The sequence below is a fragment of the Passer domesticus genome, chromosome 5, assembly GCF_036417665.1.
Source record: "Passer domesticus isolate bPasDom1 chromosome 5, bPasDom1.hap1, whole genome shotgun sequence".
In the NCBI taxonomy this organism is placed as follows: Eukaryota; Metazoa; Chordata; class Aves; order Passeriformes; family Passeridae; genus Passer; species Passer domesticus.
This window is the reverse complement of record NC_087478.1, coordinates 40,534,283-40,554,409: the sequence shown is the minus strand read 5'-3', so window position 1 is coordinate 40,554,409 and position 20,127 is coordinate 40,534,283. Positions and strand designations below refer to the sequence as shown.

The window sequence follows — 20,127 nt, the reverse complement described above, 5'->3', positions numbered from 1 at the left end:
ATGCCTTCTTTATCTGTGATCTCCCAAAATCATGGTATCCTTGTTTTGGGTGATGAAAGTCGACTTTATCTTGTATGCTTTCAGCATTGAAATGATAAGACTGTAGCATGAGGACAATAAAAAGGGTATAGAGGAGATACATTACTTAAAAAGAGAAAATATATTTATATATGGACAAATAAAGATGAAAAGATGACAATGACAAAACACGCTTTAATAATACTGGATAGAGGCCCTGTAGATACATTTGAAATTTCTGTGGTATGTCAGTAAATTTTCTAAGTTTGTTCATCTGTTTTATAGTTTTCATTTCCTATTATTTTTTTCCACACTTGCACATCATAATAGGTAAAAATAATACTTCCCTTTTCTGTTGACACTGTGAAAGGATATCTGTCCAATTCAAATAATCTGGGAAAGAGTTAATTCTAATACTTAAACTGTACAGCAAGTATTTTTCAGGTCACTTTGAGGGTAATGTTATCTTTTCAGCACGGTAATAATGATATAATAAAAACAGTTTAATTGTCACAGATGAGGCAATGCAGTGTTTATATAGTTTATGGTTTACATATAAACTATAGCAATATACTTTTTTGCTATATTTTTATATATAAACTATAGCAAAATCTTCACACAAATATTTGTATTTTTCACATTTATGGCCATTCCTCTCTGGCTGGGCATATCTTAGTTATTTCATCCATGCAGGGAAATTGCTGCCTTACAGCTGTATAAACACTGAAAATCAGGTTGACTAATTAGCTAACCTCTTCCTGTGTTTATTTATGCTAATAGGTTTACTCACTTATGCTCTCCTAATGTGGGCTGGAAAAGACTGACTTTGTGATTTTAAGCAGTTTTAAATGCTTAAAATGTTTTTTCTAGAAAAGTCCTAGATAAAGATGCAAGACCATGTGCCAGAGATTCAGAGGGCAGTTCACTCTGTGCTATTTTATTCCTACTTTGTAATGCTTCTGTGTAATGGTGAGAGGTAGTTTTGATAGAATAATTTCATCAAAAGAATCCATTTCTGTACATAAAAAAATTTTGTTAGTTGAAGTGAGACATGTCAAAATGTGCAGTTTTATAGAGAGAGAAACTTATAATATGGCAATAGAGTTGCACAGCATTTCTGTATCCTGACAAAAAAATGAACAAGTGATTCCTATCTGCTGTCTATAATGAGTTCAGTGAACTTTCTCTGTAGCTGGTAATGAGATCCAGCTGATAAGAGTTGTTAGTCAAAATGATGTTGGTGACAGAGCTACGTGAGGTTATTGAGGATAGGAGGATCAGTGGTCTTTCTCTCTTGTGAGGAGCAGGTTGAACAGTCAGAACTCTGTGGCTGCTGGCAGGTGGATACTGACTCCTGGGGAAGGATCTGGCTTCTGGAGGTGGACCCCATGAGGCACCAGTACAGGCTTAAAAGGTGCATATGTAGTGGGATTTAGACTGCAACTTTACCTTGCCTTTTCTGTTCCTAAGTGTGATAAAACTGTGTTGTAGTCCCATGGAAAAATCTGCTTTCTTTTTTTGCTTCTCCAATTCTCTAGAGAGGAGCTGCACTGCCTATTACCAGCCTTGAAGACTTTGTTCAGGATCTGCACAGCCCAGTGGAGATAGTGTGGAGATATTGCTTGCTGCTGTCTAGGTAAAAAAAAAATGAAACCCAAAATAAAACAACACGCAAAAAAACCCCTGAACCAACCCAACAAACCTAGTTAAAGCTGGCATTTATGAATTAGTGCTGTAATTATAAGGCTAGGTCATGAGGCTTCTGAGTAGTAAAATATTAATAATTGAAATATCAGTGTCTTTGGCATGCAGAATGTGCCACCAAATAAAGTGTAGGACAGAACTAAGTGCCAAGGATTCTTTAAGGAGCAAGTAAAACATCCTTGTATGGTTCATCTCTGCAAACACTGGGATTTTTCTCTGTAGAATGAAGGCTTAGAATGAAGACTGCTTGCCTGTTTTTCTTCATATGGGCCTTGGACAGAAATGAGGAAAGGAAAAACAATTTCACAGATGAATCTGCTCAACTGATCAGGGAGAAAGCCTTAAGGAAGACAACTGAGGAAGCTTATTGGAAAGCTGCATGGTAAATTTGAATAGATGAAACAAACCATAAAACCTCCAGAGAGGATTCACTGTTCATATAAAATTCTTGATTTTTGAAATGAGGAAATATTTTTTTTAAATTTATTTTATTTAGGAAACTTATATAAATGAAAAATTTCTCCTTGCCTTTGTACCTATTGTATATATTATGTTGTATGTCTTGGAATGAAAGAGAGAGAACTGTTTTTTCAGGTGATCTCCTCGTGGTATCTGAGCACAGCTTTTATATAATTAGAAATCTGCCGCTGCATGGTCCCCTCCAGATGTAGGCAAGGAAAAAGAGATGGTGGTGTGACTGAACAACACTCATGCTGCTGTGGAAGACTGCTCAGATGAGGTGGGTGCAGGCAATTGGTTCACGTAGCTCAGGGAAGAGAGGAGTGACAACAGGTATTTCAAAGAAAGCTGATTTTAGGCCAGCACGAGGAGGACTGGAGGGTAAACTTTGGTTTAGATCAGCTGGCTGTACCTGTTGAGAGGGTCAGCTGGTTGTGTAACTGATTACTTTATTTTATTTATTTCTTAAGTTAATGAAGAATGTGAGTGTTTTCCCGAGCTAGCCTGACTAGCATGGAGGAAGGGTGTAAGTTGTTCAATAGGTTATAAAAAGACAGGCAACGAAATGAACTTAGATAGAAACAGGCTTGGGCTGGATTCAATACAAATATTCCCTCCTGGTGACTGGGGATACCCAGTGCCATCATAACAAACATATAAGGACCAGTAATAGGAATCGTATTTGCACTGTGATCCTACTGTATGTTGAATTGCTATGTTCTGCTTGTATTGTGATTTCACTGCTCTGTCATATCCCTCTGCTAAATCAAAATCCAGTGCAGCATGAAATATCTTCAAATAAGTAAGTTTAGCATTAAACATTAAACCCTTCTCGTGTGAAATGTCTAAGAGAAGCTGCTCAGAGAGTAATGAATTCTGACAGGGAATACAGGATAAAAAGGGATTTTATTTTCAAAGTCTATTTTTCAGCTCCTATAGACACATATCAGACATGAGTAGGGAAGGGAGGGGGAGTCAGGGAAATTGCCAGTGTGTTATGTCCAGCTATTGTTTCTTAATGTGACTTTGTGTTGAATTTCATCTTACATAAAAAGTGGGTTTTATTCAAGCAACAGAATAGTTCTCTGCAAATAAACCAGTTTTCTGATAATTGACAATCAGGTACTTTATATATAAAACGTGCTTAGTTTGCCACTAGGTGCCCCCACAACCACAGGAATGTTAATTGTACAAAACTGATACAATAAAATGTTTTGAAGAAGGTGTAGGCTGTTAGAAGTCTCTGACAAGTATTATTTATGCTATACCCTATATCAAATATTTGACAGTATTATAAAATTGTTGGGTTTTACATGTCATATAGCTTTTAAATGTTTTTTAAATGCAGTTAAACTAATTTTTTTTTTCTACCCCCCATTCTACACCTTAAAATAGTCCATTATCACCATATTTCTATTTTTTCTATTTTTTTTCCAATAAAAATGGAGTAGTGTGTGTAAATGGTTTGCAAATAATTTTCTATGTCAGCCGAAGATTTGCATGAGATCAATTACCAAAAATAATTAGTCTTCTAAAATGGAAATTTCTATCTGATTATTTATTCAAGGTCATATGTGTGATTTTTGGCTGGGACAGGATAGCTGAAGACCAGGACTATGACAGTTTTGGCTTCTATGCAGTTAGCTGTACTTGTGGCAGCTTAAAAGGGTTCAAGTCACTACTGGCTGGGTGTTTAGATCACTAAATAAAATTTCATGTTGACTCAGTAGAAATCCTCATTGCATTTTATATTTTGCTGAGTAGTGGGCTATGGTATAGTGTAGCAAAAAAAGGATTTAGATGAGGAAAAATTATTGGGATTTGTCTCTGTGTTTAAATTCTGTCATGCCTCTTATTAGCTGGATATATATATATAAAATAATCAATATTTTGCCATTGTATTTTATTAATACAGGAAGGAATAATAAAAGTTCACAAGACCATGAGATGAGAGATTTCAGGAGAAGGATAGAAATGATTGATTTTGGGCAAGCATCACTTGTAGACTTCAGCTGTGAAGGCTAGACATCATAGTAACTGCAAAATAAACATTTCTATTTCCAGAGACAGAGAATAGACTGTTATTCCAGGTAGCCCATCAATCAAGAGAACTGCTTAAGAAAACAGCTACTTAGCTATTCTTTGTGTTTGAAAATGTGCATGGTTGCTGCACTTTGACTTGTACACCTCAGATTTTCACTTCATGGTAGTTAAAAAAAAGCTCTTCATGCTTTATACAAACATTGCATGTCAGCTAGGGAGTTAATTTGACAATAGGACACCTGGAATAATACATCTGTAATACTTTCTTGTGCTTTTAGTGTATTTCTTTCCAGAATGCCATCGCTCTTGACACTCTCAAATTTGTACTTTTATCTTTCATTCTCCTTGTATGCAATCTCACTAAGCAGATCCCTCCTTCCATCATCTTGAGATCCCACTGCAGCCATGTCTGTTTGGCCGCCCTGAGGTGGGGCAATTGTACCAGGTGATACAATTGTGTTGAAACCTCTCAGTTCAGTTTGTTGTTCATCTCCTCCATTATTTCTATTTTGGTGGTGTTTCTTTGGCTTTTTTTTTTTTTCTTTCTTTTTTTCTTTTTAGTAGACAATTAAAATTATTAACCTAGCTCCAAGGATAGAAATTGTGAATGCCCTACCCCAGGAAGTGTTTAAGTCTGGGTGGATGAAGCTATGAACAACCTGGTCTAGTGGAAGGTGTCCCTGCTCATGGCAGGGGGTTTGGAACTAGATGATCTTTAAGGTTGCTTCCAGCCCAGTCCATTCTATAATTCTATATATTATATATAATTCTCCATATATAATTCTGTAATATTGGGTGCTCTTTTTCTCCTTCAAGAAACATTTCTGTAGAGTTTCTCCTGACCATCCAATATTGCTTCTCCTTTTGCAAGCTGTGAAAAATTGGAAGAAATTTTAAGAAATAAGATTTGAAATAATAGTTATTTGGTTGAAAATTTGTTGTCCAGAATATGAATTCAAAGTTCAGAAAAGTTTAAATTAATATAGTTTTCCCAAATCTGTTTGTGCATTCTTTAGAAGCGATATATTCATTTAACAAGGGGGAGGCAGGGGAGAAAGCATCTTCTTTTGTGTTAGTACTGTAGACAGTCAGAAAGATTAGAGATTACCATTCAGAAAACTGTTCCTCTTTCAGGTATTTCAAAGTTACAGATTTATAACAATAGCAATGAATAATGACGGGCATAACACTTCAAAGTTTCAGTGGCAAAAGCCCCACTTTAATGTTACAGCCTATTTTTATCCAGTTTTCCGAGCTATCATGTTTAATTCTAATTGGTTAGTAACTTTCTTGCCACACAATGCATTGGTTAAAAGGTGTTTGTGTGTACATGCTAAGGCTCTCTCTTTACACAGGTGTTCACGTTTTTCCTTTGTGGATTCTCATGGGATACACTTCTTATTTTTAACAGATGCAAACTGCCTTCTTACAAGAATAGATTGTTATGCAAACTGATTCTCATTCTTATGATTCTTTCTCATGGGAACTTAACAGGCTAGCTCTTAATTCAGCTGAAATAAAAATACAGCCTGATTTTACAAGGCTTTTCTTTTATAAGGTTTTACCTACATGCAACACAGATCATCATATTACAAGTATTTAATGAATCCTGTCCTTCAACTCATAATGAAAAAAAATTGAAATACCAAGGAAAAGACAAAGTCTGCCTTGTAATTTCTATATTTAACCTTCATATAAGTGGTGTAAAAAGGTAGAAGTTAGACACTGCTCTCTTTGTGTTTCCAATCTAATGATGTGGAAATTCCACAAGTATAATGTTTAGCATCTGGCTAGTTAGTTCACAACATAACAACAAGCACTGCAAATAATTACCCATGTTTCAAAAATGTATGTAAATTAATTGATATTAGCAGATCTGAGAGCAAAAAAAGACAGTTGGGTAGCTGAAATAGACAGATGATCATCTGCTATGTCCTTATAGTTTGAATTTTATGTGTAATATTTCTTCTAATGCAACTCTAGTTGTGGTTTTATTTTGTGACTTATTTTCTTGCTATGAGGGTTAAGGAAGGTTCTGTGATGAGAAGATTTATAAGATGGGACACCTCTGTGAAATTTTTCATTCATATCCTAAGATTACATCTGTTAGGTATTTATAAAGAATTAATGAACTAATTGTTACCAGTTCAATTTATCACGCTGCATAGAAATGGACTGAGTGTGTTCAGAAATAGCCTGAAATACTTCATCCAGCTATAGTGCAACTACAGTAAAATGTAATGAAATTAGTTCATACCTCAAGGCTGGAGATGGCTTGTTCATTTGCTGTGATGTCTAAAATTTCCCCCTTTAGACTGATGAGTGAGAGGTGTTGTAGGGCAAGGATACCCAGCCTCAGCATCTTTGAAAATTCTGTGTTCCTTATTTCCCACATCTCCCACACCTAGCCCAGTATGAAGAAAGGCATGGGCCCTGCATCTGTATTTGTCTCTCTTTCCTACAATAAATTTTTTTAACTGGGAATCACTAAAAGCATGAAACATTTTCACTGGGAAATTAATAAAGGAATTTTATCTTTAAGGATGTATTTCAGTGATGATTTCAGATAGAGGGAAGTAAACATGGAGTAAACACAAAAATGAAGAACAGGTGATCTGCTCTGTAACGTAATGTTGCTTTTGTAGTAAAATGTTCTGTATTTGCCTTGAAACTTTTATTGGCCACATTCCCTGGGGTACTAAAAGTAAATAAGAGTATCTTGATGTATGTGGACCTGGCATCTGACAATATCAGTATGGGTAGATACTATATGGCATAGTGTTTTGCAATGTGGAAAAATCAGTATATATTAAGCAGAATAAAATCAGTGTTTTATTAGTCATAACAATAGTTATTTATATAAAATCCATTCAATTTCCCTAAATTACGTATATAATGGCAAAAGGAAAAAATTTCAAGTCGTCATCCTTTAAGAGCTCTTTTTGGACAAAATTGTCCTCTTCTGAAGAGTTTCTATTGTATTTTCATCCTTAGTTCAATTACTTATCTCCCTGAATATAACTAAAATGCTGAATATTTTAACACTGAAATGCCTTTTCCTTATTCCCTTTGATTTCTTCACTTCAGTTTTTTAGGCTTTGTTCTTTGAGGCACTGCTGACTTGCGTGTTAGGATTTCTAAAAAAAAGCTGCATCTTACCTTGGGAACACAGGTGAGTTAAGTTTTCCATCTAATGCTACAGTGAAATAAATTAACTTTTACGAAGTATTTCTTGTTTTGATTTCCTTGAAACATCATGGGGAAGTCATGAGTACAATTTCTTTTGTAATGAGTCTGACCAATACCCTTAATCAGCAGAGAAAATAGGTGGAGTCAGAGTCCATCAGATTGTGTTGTACTAAATATCACTAGAGAGAATACATGTTGAGAGCCTGGCTGCAGTCTCCTGTGAGCTCTTCCTCTTTGCCCAACATCCTGTAAGTTAGACCTGAGGAGCTAAATCAATTTTGCTTGTAGAAGGTCTGCTGATTGCACAAAACAGCAGCATCAGTACAAAGTGAATTTTCTCTGCACTCATTCAACTGTCACTGGACTGTACTGCAAGATCTTGCATGTTTGAGATTAGAAAAGGAGGGGTAGAGAAGCAGGTGACTTTTTTTATAGCTCTTTCAGCTGACTCAGAACCTGCAACTAAGTGGAGCCCAGAGGACCAGTGCTAGCCCTTCCAGGACTTCATAAACAGACACATCTCCAGGCTCTGCCTTGCAGCTGGCTGACTCACAGTCCTCCTTACAAAGAGCACCTGCCGACCTGAGTGGCTGCTCTGAGACTTTTCATCCAACACGGAAAACTACAGAACAGAGTCATAAGCAGTGCAGAAAATATGCAGTGGAGAAATATGCATTTAATGTCCTTCTCTGGCCGTAATTTGCCCTGTGAGGGGGGGAGAAGAAATAATTATTTTTTGTTTCACTTGATTATTTCCATTCTTATTTCAATTTAGACTTTTCTCTGTCAATTTCTCTTAGTACCTTTTTTTGATTCCTGGGTGTTCCTGCCAGCCTGATTTGAGTTGCATGTGAAGGCTGTTTTATTGGATCATGCATTAAGTGAAGATAAACCAATAACTATGGTTTCTGTGGACCTGCAACGTAAAAATCCAGCTTTCATATCTAAACAGAAACATCTCAGTCTGAAAAAGTGGCTAGTGTATGTTATGTTTGTTAAGGTTCATAAGAGATAGGAAATGTAAAAAAACAAATATAGATTTTTTTGGGTTTTGTGTTGTTGTTGTTTTTTTTTTTTTTTTTTTTTTTTAGTGTATGAGAGGTGCATTGCTTCAGTAACCAGTATATCTCTCGGTATCATCATATTCATACAGTATCCTGGAGGATTTAGGAAAATAAGTAGTTCAAATAATTTTATTTACTGAAGGATAAACAAACATTGTAAATGGCATACTTATTGGAAACTAACTGATTTTTTTTTATTCTTCTATTAATTACTACTGTTTTTTCTAGGATTTGTTTTAATCAAAAAGTCATTATAAGTATCTTGAAAAATGCATTTATAAGAAGGTAAAGTGTCTCTGATTAATTATCACATTTCTCTTCATAGTACATTGTGGTTTTTGAGCGTCTCATGATAATGAAAAGACACATTCAAATACTGTATCTAACTATTAATTTTTCTGCCTATAGAAATTTATCTGTGTCAGTGTCTTTAAATGCCGGAGGAAAATAATGATTAAAAAAACCCTTCCTATGTATTTTTCTGAACTTTCTGAAATAGTAGTCCTCATGTGCTCAGGCAAGATCAAAGATAAAACAAAAGGTTTCAGATCTTGAAGATCCACTAGTAGAGTGCATTTTATAGTATGGCTTCAGACAGAAGACTACAGTGTATACCCTTCAAGGCCTTTCTGAAATGCAAACTGATGTGTTCTAAGTAGTGCTGACTGGGAGATCTTCAAAAGCTCATTCCTAATCTGAGCTAAAGCACTGAAATTTGGGCACTTGTTTGTCATCTGAATAAGGCATCAGAGAAAACGAGCTATTATTCAGTTCTTGGTGTCATCAAAATAAGTCTCAAAGTTTTTGGCTAAAATGTTCCTCCTAGAAAGGTGAAATACAAAAAACAAGTTTCATAGAGGGAAACCTTAGGTGAAACTTGATTATTTATTGAACAATACAGGAGACCAGATCTTTGGAAAATATCCAGCCTTTAGAGCAGAGTTGAAGTCTAGAAAAAACAACATAGAGCAATTTTAATGGCTGAAAAACTTGAAAATCTGGGAAGTAATATTGGCATGTTATGGGAGAAAACCTGACTGCTGGTAGTGCTGAGCCAGGTCAGTGGAAGTTGTAGAACTTTAATAGAGTTGCAGTCTGGGCAGCTAGTTGCCCTTCACAGCCCTACAACCTCTTTGACTCACCAAGCCTTTTCCCTAACCTAAGAGGCACATGTGCTCCTCTACACTGCATAGGCTCTCAAGGAAAGCTGGACAGTTGCAAACATGTCATGCTGTTGTTTGTCCACCCCAATATTATACTGTATTAGAAAATCCTTTTCCCAGAGCACAGATTTAGGTTGGAAGTACTAAACAGTCCCCATGGCTTTCTGCTTAAGTAATGACTAGGCTCTGACTGGAGCATGTTAGGTTTTGTGGCTTCTAAACTCCAGTGGTAAAAGTACTCATTTGTCTTTTTGTCTCCTAATGTTTGTTGCAGCTTCTGATATTTTGCTTGGGCTTCATCTCGTAAACTCACTTTACTCTTCCAAATAAACATCTTATTTTCTTTTCCAAATTACAAACTTTTAGATATCTGTCTGTTTAATGAATATTATGTGGAACTTCCAGCTGGCTTATACAAACAATTAAAAATAAATATTCTTTGTGTTGAAGTTAACTATTCATGCCTGTGGTAGATGAGTTTATTTCTGGACTAATGATGGCTGATGGCATCTTTTTCTGTTACTCCCCAAGAGCAATTAAGTTTCAGAACCTTACAAGTCAGAGGCAGAGTCAAGTTGTCTACATGGTTACAGTTGAAAACTTAGCTGAGTATCAGAGGCACAAAACAAGTTAAACACATGCTTAGATATGCTGAGTCCTGTATGTGACATATTGCATTCACTTGCCTATCACACATTTGATAATTTTTTGTAACTACTCACTGACTTTTTTTAACATCTCTTTTTCTTTACTATGTCTGCTGTGCTGTTTTATCTTTCCATTTTGATTCATTTTGTAAGTAAATGTGTTGCAATATACCAGGATCTGCAACACAAAAATCTGGGGTTTTGGCAAGTTATAAACCAGTCCCAGACACATTGCTTAAAGATGTATCCATATGGATTTTTTTAAGGAAGCTAAGAAAAAGTTATGGAAAGGAAATACACCACAAGGTCTTAGTATGTGTGTCTCATGGAATATTCTCCGTGTACAAAATTGTTTGATGAAAGAAATGTTTATTAAGGGGCTGCCACTTCTTATTTTTTTCATGTAGGTTTATAAAAATTCTTGACAGTGCCCTTCAGACTATTAGAATTGGTCTTCATTTTCTGTGGGAAATTTCAAATTAGATTTATTTGTTTAATTCTTACTTGTTCCAGTGCTTAACGTTCATTCAGATTAATCATCAGTAAACTGGAAAATTTCTTGCTGGAGGCCAGCTCCATCCTGGGCTGCATGGAAAGCAGTGTGGCCAGCAGGGCCAGGGAGGGGATTCTGCTCCTCTAGTCTGCTATTGTGAGATCCCACCTGGAGTTCTTCATCCAGCTGTGGGATCCTCAACACAGGAAAGATGTGGACCTGCCTATATGAGTACAAGGAGGACCACTGAGGTGATCACAGGGCTGAAGCACCTCTCTTATGAACACAAGCTGAGAGAGTTGGGGTTGCTGATCCTGGGGTAGAGAAGGCTTGAGGAAGACCTTACAGCCCCTCCCAGTACCTAAACAGGGCTATAAGAAAGCTGGAGAGGAACTTTTCACAGGAGCATGTAGTGTCAGGATAAGGGGGAATGGCCTTCAGCTGAAGGAGAATAGGTTTAGATTGGATATCAGAAGAAATTCTAATCCATCATCCACTGTGAGGGCGATGAGGTACTGGAACAGGTTGCCCAGGGAGGTTGTGGAGTCCCTGTCCCTGGAGGTGTTCACAACTTGAACAACCTGATCAAGTGGAAGGTGCCTGTGACAGAAGGGAGGGGATCTAGGTGATCTTTAAAGTTCCTTCCAAGCAAAATCTTTCTCTGATTTATGAAATCAGTTTGTCAGTGGAGCCAGTTTGACTGGAAAATAAAACTCTCTCAAGAGTCCCCTTAAGATTCAGCCCTGAAGGAATGTGGAAGTAATGGACAAGTTAGAGGATACATTTGTATTTTAAAAGGGATTATTTTGGGCTGTGATTAAAAAATTCATTGGGACATTTCTAAACCATTTCACAATTACATGGGGTTCTTGGCTGCCCAGTAATTTAAAATTGTTGTCTATCTTCAATGAGCAGGAAGATTTACACTTGTGAGAGGTTCTGAAGTGATCTTGGATCTTAAGGACAAGTAATGCTGTCAATGTTTTTTCTCTTCTTTAGCATTCTGCGTGCCTTGTCTGAAAATTATTGATATTTAATAGCAGCTAGGAGAGAAAAGATGAAAAGTATGAAATAAGTACACATAACTGGTTTTCATTTATATACCCAAGGTACAGACCAAATAAGAGAGCACTGAAGAGCAGGAGATTAATGTGGATTTGTAGAAAACTGTGGGATGTGACACCTTTAAAAAAAAAGCTGCAAGGCTTTGTTTTCCTTCTCTATAGACTGCTTTTATTATTTAGAAAAAGTCTAATTATAGTTCATCACCCATAATTAAAGATGTGATTATTAATTCTGTTGACACTTTACATGATAATTCAAAATTCCAACTGTCCTTGGGGTTACAAAGCTTGTGTAGTCAGTAAATTTTTTTCAGTTACTGTTGTGAATTCTAAGTATTGAACGAAACATACTTTTAGTGTCTCTCTGTGTATATATTGCATCTTTCCAGAAAAAGTCTATTAAAATTCTGCTTAGCAATATTTCATAATACAAAGTCATTACTGTTGATGAGAATGTTTGTCAAAGTGCTGAACTGTACAAAGGCTTTCAAAACCAATAAGTTTGAGGGGGGTGTATTTCAGACCATTTTATATATTTGGCTCATACCATTGTCTTTGGACAAAATCTCACTATACACCTCCAGAAGGAAAATCTGGTGTACAGGACTCCTGAGGCCTCAGCTGTGACCCTCAGCTGAGATGATGGTGCCCCTGGACAAACTCATTTAAGAAAGGGCAAAACCACTGGATGGAGAGAGAAGAGTGAGGAAAAACCTGCCTGAATGCAGTTTCAGTATTTCCATTTGGTATTTATCTTCAAATATTGGTCTCAAAGCAAGTTTTTAAATATTCTATTAGAGCACCAGACTGATGGAAATTTCAGTTTAATTATTACCTACCAGATAATTTGCTAAGGTTAAGTTCTTGCATACATTTGTTTTGCAAAAGGAACACTTTAGATGAACAATTATATAAATGATAAAAACAAATTTCAATTCTGTAAGAGAAAAAAAGATGCTTTTCAATTTTCTTCAATTTTCCCCTTCTGTACAGAAATATTTTCTGAGAATGCAGCATCTCCAACTAATGTTTCTTATCATCATGTGTCTGTCTTAAAAAATAGTATTTATTTTCAAATCTTTCCTTTTTTTCACATCCTATACTGAGATTTGTTCAGTTTCTGACAAGCAGTGCTGGCAGAGGTTCGTTATCTGCTGCCCAGAGGTTGCCCCACTGAACCATTAAGAAAAGGTTTGTCATAATTTGATCGCTCCCTCAGCTGGGTAGAAATCTTGGACAGTTGCTCCTGGCTCTTGTTTTCACTAACATAGCAGGGGAATCTATTATCCCTGTATGGAGCAGAACAGTGAGGTGAAAAGGCTAAATTCAAGTCTCATTTTTGATCTCCCGAGGAAAGACCATCTTTATTTTACAGATGTATGATGATGCCTAATAAAAAGAAGAGTTTTTATTCTAAATTATATGTGGGGTATTTTGATTTTACTTTGTTTAACTTTTACTGTCTTGTCCAGCATAAAAATTATTCCATCATCAGAAATACAGGTTATTTTTTCTTATTTAATGGTGTGTTTCATTTGGTGAACAGTACTTCTGAATATTAACATTATGATTTAAACTCAGTATGTCATAAATTACATTAGAGTGTTTCTGAACTGAAAGAGCTATGAAATGTGAATTCTGGATAATAATCTTTCTATATGAACGTACCAAATCAGATAGCTATATACCCATTATTTAATCTGAAAAGATATTCAGTGAGTTCTGCTAGGGGGATGAACTCAACAGCTAAGTTTTTTAGGGTTTTTTTTGCTTTACTATTCAAAAATATCTTCTAGGAGCAAGTAGTAGGTAAAATAGCTGATGAGGTATTTTTTAAGAAAATAACCAGATGTGTTGTTGATGCTTATCTGTAAATTCTGTTTAAATAAAGAGCCAAAGGGGGAAAACAAAATTTATTTATAATTTTCATAAAGCTGATTTCTGTGGCAGTTTCACTAAGGAAAAGCATCATTTTATCAACTAGGCAATATCAAAAAGCACTAGAAAATTACTTGGAAAAGGGACAGAATAAATTAATCTAGTTGAAAGCAGTTTTGTGTCAGTTCTGGAGTTTCAGAAAGCAAATCAATGAGTAAGACCTCAGCTATGGTCCATTAACTTAGGTCTATTAAGGGAAAACTGAACAAGATCAGGTGCTGAGATATTGAACTTTAGTCTTGATTTTTAATATATTATACTAGGCAAAGTTGAATGTCTAACTGTCTGTTGCTAAGAGCCTAACATAAAATACAGGTTTACTAATTGAAGCACTGGAGAAGACATGTTCACTTGATTGACTGCAGTGAGATCCAAAGAATTTGAAACATGTATGAAGTGAATAATTATGGAAAACTGATAACAAAAGAAAAAGATCAAGGATTTTCTTGATGAAGATTATTCTAGGAATATTCATAGCATAGAGGGTTTGATCACACTCAATTTTTTTCTGGAGAGACGAATTATTTTTTTTCTGCTACGAATTATTTTCTTTTAAACCAAGTCTTAGATGAACTGAGTATATAAAATGCTGGGATTTTAAAAAAGAAATTATTATTTATTCTTATATTCTTATCACCCTAAACAGAATTTGTAAATATATTACTAGCATTAAAAATTTAATGGTTTAGGTTTTCTTTGGGAATTATACAACTAGTATAAGCTTTCATATTGCAAATCAAAATAATAACTTCTAATTATTTGAAGTAAAAGTAGTTTAGATATCTTGCAATGTCTTTCCTATAATTTAATTTCTCATGTTTTACCTGCTTTAAATATTTTTATTATTTATTCATCACTTGTATTTCCCATCTGACATTCTCTGAAGTAAATTCAGTGAATTTCATAAATACTGATTCAGATCTACAAACACTATAGGACATACAAGATTATATTTAGTGAAATCTGAAATCTAGTTTTAAGTTTGATAAATAAAGAAGAATGCATTCTAGGTAAAATTTATCCTAAGCCTGAGGTGGTGAAACACATATTCTAGAAAGGAGTTGTAAGATAACAAATTTGGGTAATGTTTACACTTTTTTTTTCCTTTCTTTGAGACTCCTCATACACAATTAACACATATTCAAGTATAAGAGTGGGTCATCTTAACACTTATAAAAATGTGCAGATATATATCAGGAGAGTAGCTTGGCTGAGCAGGCTCCAGTCCATAAAGGGACTGGAGATTCAAATGAGGATAGGTGCACAGCAGGAACTTGGAAACATTGCTTGGGCCTGCATGGGTGGTGTCAGAAGAGCCAAAGCTAAGTTAGAATTGAGGTGACAAGGGAAGTTGCAGGCAATTAAAAGATCTACTCCTTCATGAGCAGTAACAGAATAAATGATCATGTGGGTTTGTGATGAAATGGATTAGTCACTCAGTGATGGAGAGGCTGCAGTTAAGGTAGAGACATCAGTGCCATTGCCTACATATTCACTATAAGGTCCCACAAATTTTTATGCCTAGACAGAGAATCCAAACAGAGGACAACAATCACCGGAGGCTGTTCAAGTCAGAGATCCCTGTTACTTTCAGTATGATGTGCACATTGAGAGAATCCCTAATGAATGCAAAAATTCAAATGCTGGACTCGTTTTCCAGGAATTAAAATAATGACAGAGGGAACTACTACCTAATCAGCTTTGCCTTTTTTCTAGGAAAGGGTCTTGGAAACTATTTAAGAGAAGTGTGAAGTTCTTTGTAAAAAAAGGGCTACATCCTTATGTGAATTTTCTGTTGGCACAATGTTCGTGCAGTTTCTTTGCATCCTTAAATAAGTCTTGATGCCTTTTATTTTAACACTCTATATTGAAATATTTAAGAATAGTAGATTTTTGATAAAAGTAGCTTTGATGCAATCATCTGCTTTAAAAAGTTGTGTCAGCTTGGAGTTTTCCACACTTGCCTCATCACAAATGTGATGTCAGGCTACAAACTGAATGTCAGGATATTTGTAGAATATGCCACACCATTTTTTTCTTTGATGTGTGTGAAAAAAATAAAATGAGAGAAGAAAGCTGAACAAAAATTGATTTCATTTTTGCCAGTGAATAAAGATACTTTAGTAATATCTGTGGAACCTATTTTGTCATGACTTCAGCGTCACTCACATTATTGTGAAATAGGGTCAAATATCACAGTAATTGTGAAATGCTGTTGTTGTATCCATTTGGAGTGGCCATTTAGATTTATCCACACATAAATGTTTTAACCAATGCTATATCTTGCCAGGAGTTTAGAGATTAGAACATGGACAAATACTGATCAACTAAGAAAAGGAAAGCTCCATCTCAGTATGAGGTGGGTAAATGTACATTTTAGACTCCACCTGGATCTAGTCTCCCACTTACAGGGACAGATATACTTTGAGAGAAAAGTCATGTACAGTAATTTAGCCTGATAACAGGTTCTATTTGAGAAAACTGAAAGATCTGCATTAAAAGTTTCTGTGAATAGACCTTAGTTGTCAGGCATTAAAGATTATATTTGCTGAGAAGTGATAACCACTGTTAACAGAAAAATAGAGCTGTAATAGCTAATACAAAGCTGATAACAATTTATAAGTCTTTAGTAAGTCAAGTCTTTTCCTCTGTGATCTTCTTTCATATCAATTGACTGGTTGGTTAACCCTCTTTTTGTAATGTATAAATTAATAAATGAGTAGATATTGAAGCAGGACTAGAAGAATGACTCTTGCTTGCGGAACACCAAGTGTAACTTGGGTATTATACCTCATAAAAGTACTTCATTTTTTCCCTCTCATAAACCGTATTTTACCTTGTTCATTTTTTTCTTTTCTGTTTTTCACGTACTCCAGGTGATCGGATTAGATTTTTTTCTAACCTCCTTTGTTGTTTTTACCTTCAACTTATTGCAAATTAGTTGCAATAAATCAAGTAACACAATGTGACTTAATGTTAGATGAGATGAGCAAGCTTCCATAGGGACTACAGAAAGGTGGTGTGGGGGTGTAATTTAACAGATATGTTGACAGATTGTTTCTTTCATATCCATTCAGATAGCTGCTCTCTGCAAAAAAGCTTAGCTAGCTGACATTTGCATATATTACGAAACTGCTGTTTATTTGTTTCCCCACCTTCACTCCATTCAATCAGATGTTTAATTAGTCAGGCCGTTTGTGCATTTCCATGCCATGTGTAACAGGAAGGAAAAAGCAAAAGGACAACTTCTGTTGTAACAAGCTCAAGAAAGAAGGCACTTCTGAAGTTATCAGATTTCAGAAATTAAATAGGACAGCTAGATAGGCTTAACAGACTGGTATCACTAATATAACATAACATTGCAGCTGCATGGAAGTCATTTCCAGGAATGAGAAAAACAAGAAAGTGGGAACAGGCCAGCATGGATTTACCAGGAATAAATCAAACCTGACCAATTTGATTGCATTCTCTGAAGAGATTTCTTGGTCTATGGACCTAGGGTGACAAGTGCATGCATGATAGCAATTATTTTAAAGATATGCAAAAGTCAGTATTTCATCAGTCTCAATATACATTCTAAATCCATGTGGTTTATCTGTCTTCTCCCCTGCATACCAGTTGCTCTTAAAATTTCTGCATTTCAAGGCTTTCATAGTACAAAAAACCATGTGTATTTACACACATGAGTATAAATTCACATGACAGTGAATAATGGGTGATTGTATTTTCTGTGCAGTTTATTGTGCTTTCTGTAATGTCAGTCATTATTCTATCTGACATGGATAGCATTTTCAGATTGATGTGTTTAAAATTAATGAGGCATTTCTCTCCTCAGAGAAGAAGTTAATAAAGAACGTTTTTCCCCATGAATTAGGTAGAAGAATTAATACAAATCAGCTCAATTTTTAGGGTTTTGTGATTTTCTTCTTTCTAGCAATGCATCTTAAGAGTTAGAGACTGAGAGAGCTGCAGTGACAGGAATACAAAATGGCAATTTGAAAACTACTGGAAAAGTAAAAAAAAAATCCTTCTTCAAGGATGAAAAAGGAAGCATTTAAGGATACACATCAGCTTTTCAGTGTAGGAAAAACAAATTTTAAAGTCATCCAACCATATATATTTTTCTTATCTTCATATGTATAGCAGTTGCTGACTGGAGAGAATCACATATGAAATGAGAACCTACAGATTCGGGAATTGCTTGAGATGAAACTTGGCATTCACCTTGAATTTTAAATGGCTTCAAATGCTGTTCTTGTTAAATGGATCACAAGAGAAGGGGAGAAAAATTTAAGGTAGAAAAACCTTAAATATGAAGTTCATTGTTTGTAAATAATTTTATTGGCTTACTGTTCATTATAGTAAAATTTTTATACAAAAAGGAGTCATGGTCTTTGAATCATCTCTTTAAATATCAGTCTTGGAACTGAAGTGCACCCTATGATCTCCTAGGGAACTCTGTCTGTAACAAATACACTAGAATATTGTCACTTTTAAAGTCTTTGGATGCAAACAGAATATTTTGATGCAATGGCACTTATCATTTGTATGTATATCATTTATTTCATTTTTCTAATAATATTAGTCTCTGAACATTACTTAATTATATTTGCTTTTTTGAAAATCTATGAATTTCCATTTTTTGTTGTTTTCAACTGATGACATTTTAATGAAGAATCTCTTTTACTGTCCTGTTCTTGAGTTTAGTAAGTGAGGCTAATTGCACCAGCTTAATCTGTGGGTGTTATTTGATATTTTGGGGAGATTTGATTGAATTGTATGACAATCTGTGGTGCCAGTTTTGAGCATAGAACTTTGACTCTTAAAGTGCCTGAAAATTTATTTTCAGGATATAAAATGAGCTCAGACTGGCCATGTGTAAAGCAGCTTGCTCCTACCTGCAAGTGCTCCATGGGCTCATTATCTTGGAGACAGCAGCACTGCATTAGCTACAGCCTGAGGTCTCTGGCCAGGAGCTGGCTTAGGGCAACAGTGTGCCCAGCAGGTATGGCTATATTTAACCACATGCACATTCTTATGAATACCATTTTGGCAAAAATACTTGGTTAAGAAGAGCTCTGTTCTAGTTAAACATTTCATTTGCTGTGCACATTTGTATGTGGATCTATATACATTGCAGTATGTATTAAACTGTTCTGACCTCCTGTTTGTTTCAGTGATCTTGGCAGTAATGCTGCTGTTCTGAAGAGAAAGTGTGAACTGTTTAGCCAGCAGGATATTTGCATTTTAAATTATGTGCATGTGTAAGGCTGTGGTATAGAATGAAGTTCCAGCAGAGATGTACAGGGTGTAGTTTAAATGTTTTACACACATGGGTAACTCGGTCTTGCTGGTGATAACACAAGCTAAATTACTTCAGTTCTCATCTTCTTCCATCACCTTCCAAAGTGTCCAGAAATACTGACAAGTTATTTCACAGTTTATTGGAAAGGAACTGGAACAAATCATGCAAAAAAGAAATCATAGGATATACTTCTAGAAGAGTCTGCAACAACAAGGTGCAGTATCTGTGAGGAAATGTTTGCTCTCATCTATGGCTTTTCATTTTGATGACTTACACCAAGTAACCCTGAGCATTCTAATCCTCTGAACTGACTTTGAACTGAAACAACATCCTAAAAGATTACATGCTTAACTTCTGTCAGGTGTCTGACTGAATTTCTTTGTAAACTTTAGAAAGAGAATTTTCTTACAACATTGCATTCTTTTAGAGCTTCCTTTAAATTACTTGTTTTTTGAACACTTATGCTACCTAGAACCTACATACTCTCCCATTTTTTTCTCATCTTTCTTGTTCTTTAAAACCTGCCATTCCTTTCCAAATGTTATCTCATACAGCTGCCAGCTATGCAAGCGTAAGTGCAGAAGAACTCCTGTAACTGTTGCCTATTAAATATAAAATGAATTTAGAGAACCCTGTCATTGCTACAACATCTGGGCTACTGCATTCCTATTTAGTTCTGCCAAACAGTTTAGAGCAACAGTGGGAGTAGAGAACACTTCTGCTAGATATGCAGTAATTTATCTTTGTTACTCTGCATGTGTAATTATGCAAATATCACCTTTGGAAATTTATTTCATTGATCAAGGAAGAGAATACAGGTGATATGATGTTCTGACTAAAACAAAAAAGACAATGTTGGAAGCTAGAGTAGCATTTATGATGTTAGTGTTCCTACATATTTTTAATCTTCCTAGGAATACACCAAATTAGCAAAGCATAACAGAACCAGCTGGAAGCATCTTATACTTTTGCTATAAGTATCTTCATGATTTTTTCTGTCTTTTAATATTCTTTAGGTGTTTTGACTTCAAATTAGGACC

At 35.4% G+C, this 20,127-nt stretch overlaps 1 long non-coding RNA gene across 11 annotated transcripts; it reads left to right on the top strand.

The window, feature by feature from the left end:
• Positions 1–1,240: 1,240 nt before the first annotated feature.
• On the top strand, positions 1,241–18,761 carry LOC135300321 (uncharacterized). Of its 11 annotated transcripts, XR_010362187.1 has the most exons (7): positions 1,241–1,432; positions 1,557–1,654; positions 1,945–2,104; positions 2,317–2,461; positions 7,312–7,396; positions 17,926–18,077; positions 18,632–18,761. It is a non-coding gene; the product is annotated as an uncharacterized LOC135300321 (long non-coding RNA). The 11 variants fall into 11 exon arrangements; XR_010362186.1 differs by lacking the exon at positions 18,632–18,761 and having other exon boundaries at positions 17,926–18,299; XR_010362194.1 differs by lacking the exons at positions 17,926–18,077; positions 18,632–18,761 and adding an exon at positions 7,849–8,953 and having other exon boundaries at positions 2,360–2,461.
• Positions 18,762–20,127: the final 1,366 nt, after the last annotated feature.